Source organism: Haplochromis burtoni, unplaced genomic scaffold, assembly GCF_018398535.1.
Source record: "Haplochromis burtoni strain Fernald_Lab_line unplaced genomic scaffold, NCSU_Asbu1 Contig_2018, whole genome shotgun sequence".
NCBI lineage: Eukaryota > Metazoa > Chordata > Actinopteri > Cichliformes > Cichlidae > Haplochromis > Haplochromis burtoni.
The window spans coordinates 8,603-12,903 of NW_024584379.1; positions in this window are offsets into that span (position 1 = coordinate 8,603).

A 4,301-nucleotide genomic window follows, 5' to 3' on the forward strand; every position below is an offset into this window, starting at 1 on the left:
CAATGTATGCTGCTCGGTGTTTGCTGATATCAAACTGTAGCATTAGGACCATCTGCAGTTAACCTTTGTAGTGATACTCACTCCTTTTTTATTTAGACCTGGTTTAATTCTGGGATAGTTGAATATTTGTATATAATCACCGCAGAACTGTTTTAGATTATATCTAATATATATCATGTAATTATCCTTATAATTACAAAATGTTTTATGTAAGATTTATGTTTTGTAATTTGTAATTTTGGAATTTCAATAATGTATTTTGTAACTGCAGTACACATAATACTCATTTTAAACAATTTTGTCCAGGTTCCTTGCCACCGGGGACTCCTTCAGGACCATCGCGTTCAGTTTTCGAGTCGGTGTGTCCACGGTGAGCCAGATCATCCCCCAGGTAGCGACGGCCATCTGGGACTGTCTAGTGGACGATTTCATGGCTGTGCCTTCAACTGAAGACTGGCGGTCCATCGCAGAGGGATTCCAGGAGCGCTGGAACTTCCCTCTCTGCTGTGGAGCTCTGGATGGGAAGCACGTCCAGACGAAGGCACCCCCCAACTCAGGATCCATGTTCCACAACTACAAGGGAACTTTTTCCATTGTTCTCCTTGCGGTTGTGGATGCAGAGCATCGCTTCCGCGTCATTGATGTTGGGGGGTACGGGAGGACCAGCGACGGTGGTATTCTGGCCAACTCCACCTTTGGTCAGGCTCTTCGGGCTGGGACTCTCCATCTGCCTCCTGACCAGCCTCTACCTGGTGGAGAACACCGTGGAGCCCAGCCCCATGTCTTTGTGGCTGATGAAGCGTTCCCGCTGCGGCGTGAGCTCATGAGACCTTTCCCTGGACGCCTCCTCCCTTTAGAGAAGAGGTCTTTAACTATCGCCTTTCCAGGGCCAGGATGATAGTGGAGGGTGCCTTCGGTATCCTCTCCTCACAGTGGAGGTTGTATCGGCGCGCCATGGAGCTCCGTCCTGAAATTGCGGAGAAGTGTGTGAAGGCAACGTGTGTTCTCCACAATTTTCTGCGCTGTGTGGACGAGAGAGGGGCACCTGCTGTGAGGGGTGTGGCACCTGCTGTGGTGGAGCCGTTGCAAGGCCTGGGTCGTATGGCAGCAAACAACTCCTCCAGAGAGGCTGTCCTGGTGAGGGAGAAGTTCATGGCCCACTTCTCGGCAGAGGGAGCTGTGTCTTGGCAACCAAAGGAGTAGCCTGTTTGAAGTCTGAGTGACTTCCCCACAACGGCTCTTTTAAGAGCCACCCACAAACCTCTAAAGAGTGTTCCTGTCTTTTTAAATTTTCTTAATAAATGGAGCTCTACTCCAAAATAATCTAACCTCTTTTTACTCTCTTAAGTAACTTGTCTTCACTATGTTCCTATATACAGTGTGGTGCAAAAGTTTGGGCAACCTTATTAATAGTCATTATTTTCCTGTATGAATCGCTGTTACAGTAAAAAATGTCACTTACATATATCATATAGGAGACACACACATTGATATACACTACATATTTATGTTATTTCTCTTTTTTTGTGTTGCCAATTTATGCACCTGCTTGCTTTAGTTTAAACAGTTATTGCACACTTTCTGTAAATCCAGTGAACTGCATTTCACTTCTCAAATATCACTGTGTGTCTCCTATATGATGTATTTAACTGACAATTTTTATTGTGACAACCAACGATTTGTACAGGAAAATAATTACTTTTCACAATGTTGCCCAAACTTATGCATCCCACTGTATTAGTATGTTTTGTTATTAGTGTAATATGAAATAAATTCTACTTGTGTCAAGTCGGGTGCCAATATTTGCTGTGTAGTAGAACAGAGACATTTGTCATTATAAATGTTTATTTGATAAAATATATAAATTCAGTAACAAAAACATTAAACATAAATATATAAAATTTAACTATTTACAGAGAGACAGGAATAAAAAGGACCCAGCTTGGAGTGGAAGAGCCTCAGGGAGAAGGAGGAGAAGAATAAGCACATTGTTTCTGCCCTGGAGAGCCTGCTGCCTCATCAGAAAACTACTGATCATTAGGGTCCAATGTTTCCAAATTTAACACAGCTGTGCTGTTTTCAAAAACTAATTTATAAATTTGAAATTTCACGAATTCTCGTGTCTGAGGCGGCATGCTCTCCAGAGCAGGAACAAGGCTGAGGAGGAAATAATCTGTTGGAGACGGGCGTGGCCTCTTTAGGGACTCCAGGATGGCCAGCTCCACCGCCGATGGACCGTCCTGGGACCCGTCCCTCGCCCACCTTCGAGCTGTCCTCCTCTGTGGGCCTGTACAACACAGCACAAAACACCACAAAGTAATGAGAAGGCTGCTACTAGATTTTCATTTTCAAAATTGAAAAAAAAAAACAGGATATGAACAGATTGGTTGTAGATATTTAGTAAAGGTGATCATAAGGGGATTCAAGCAAGTAAAAAGCTATCAGTGCTTGATGTTCATACCTGTGGGTGCAGCAGCAGGAGTGGAGGGACCAGGGACTGGGGAGCCAGGAGAAGCAACAGGGGAGGACTCTGCTGCATGATTATTTGACTCTATCAAGACAATAGTCAGAGAATATAATATTATTATATACTTATTATTATATACAGTGGTCTCTCATTTATTGCAGCACATGAACAGTAGTCAGAGTTCTCACAAGTTGATTCTCAAAGTGCAAACCTTTGTCGATTTTAAAACGTAAAAGTATTATGCCGCGCTTTTTCTCCGTCTGCGGCGCCACTTTTGTGCGCCTTTTTTTTCTCCCGGTGCAGGTGTCTATTTCCGAATGAGGGTCATAGTTAAGGGTGTTTTTGTGCTGTTTTTTTTTCTATTGGACATGATGGTTATCAACACCAAACATGATAAGTTTGGCAAGCGCAGGAGACACGACACGGAGGAGATTTGTCATTTGGGCTGCAGAATGCAAAGCGCATTGTTGAAAGCTGTACGGTGCAATAAAAAAAAATCAGCGAAAAGGCGAGGCAGTGACGGATGAACAGCAGGACTACTGTATACTGTTTATTAATAAACAAAATATATTCCTGTATGACAACACGCATGAATTAACTGCCTACATTAATTCATTGTAAACATACCTTCTGACTGACTGATATCCCTGCTGCCTCTTCGGGCTGTCCCTGGTCCTCATGGGAGAAGTTCTCCACGGTCCGCACCATATTTCCGCTGGTCTCCCGCGGGGTGAGGAAGGGGTCCAGAAACCCCATGACCGCGAAGAACTTCCATCTCCTCCCCGATCCTGCTGCAGACCCACTCCTCTTCTCCTTCTCTGTCCTCTTCTCCTTATTATAGGTGTCCCTGAGGCTCTTCCACTTTCTCCTGCAGATGTCCTCTGAATAAACGCATTATCTGGTTAGCGGAAAGGTATTTGTACAACAGTGGGAAAATCGCGGGACAGTAGGCGGGCTTGCTAGCTTTTGCGCGGCTTCATCGGGTCAGTCTGAAAATTAAAAGGAAAAAGGAATGAACTTACCAGGTTGCCCGATCTCCTCACTTATGTGTCTCCAAGCTAGGTCCTTTTTATTCCTGTCTCGGTAGAAATAGTAGCTGGCATCATACAGCTCGGGGCGATTAGCCACAGCGCTGATTAGCTTTTCCTCCATGCTGAATGAAGAATGAAGGGCTTTGGCTGGATCTGCCCCTTTGACCTAGGTCAGAGCCACGTCACCAGGCTCCTGATTGGTTGTCGCGGCGCGATTTGATGCTTGAGTTCAGATTTTTCCAACTCGCGCGGTAGACGCGAAATGCGCGTATGCACAAAATGCAACACAAAAACTCACGCGCGTCCATTGACTTTACATGTAAACCTGACGCTCTATTCGCGTCCATCGCGTTCGGTGTGAACACACCGTTAAGGCCAAAACAGAGAGAATGAGGAGGAGCTTCTTCCCCCAGGCTATTCGGGCCCTGAACCAGGTGTAGGACTGGACTCTCCCACACACATTATATCACTATAAGACTGGATTCTCACACACATCACATCACCACACGCACTCTGGTTTTTCTTCATGCACACTTTCTATAATTTATAATCTCTTTCTGCTATTTGCACATTTTTTTACTGTAAATTTCTAAGTTAAATGTGTAAATTTTTTATAACCTGTAAATTGTAAATACTGTAAAACCACTATCATTTAATGGTCAGGCATTGCATTGCACAGCTACAAGCATTTCACCTCATATCATACTGTGTATGGTTGTGTGTGTGACAAATAAAATTTGAATTTGATTTGACATAAGGGTCTTTCACCTCAGCGTTTGCCTTTTTTAACAAGAGTTTCACAG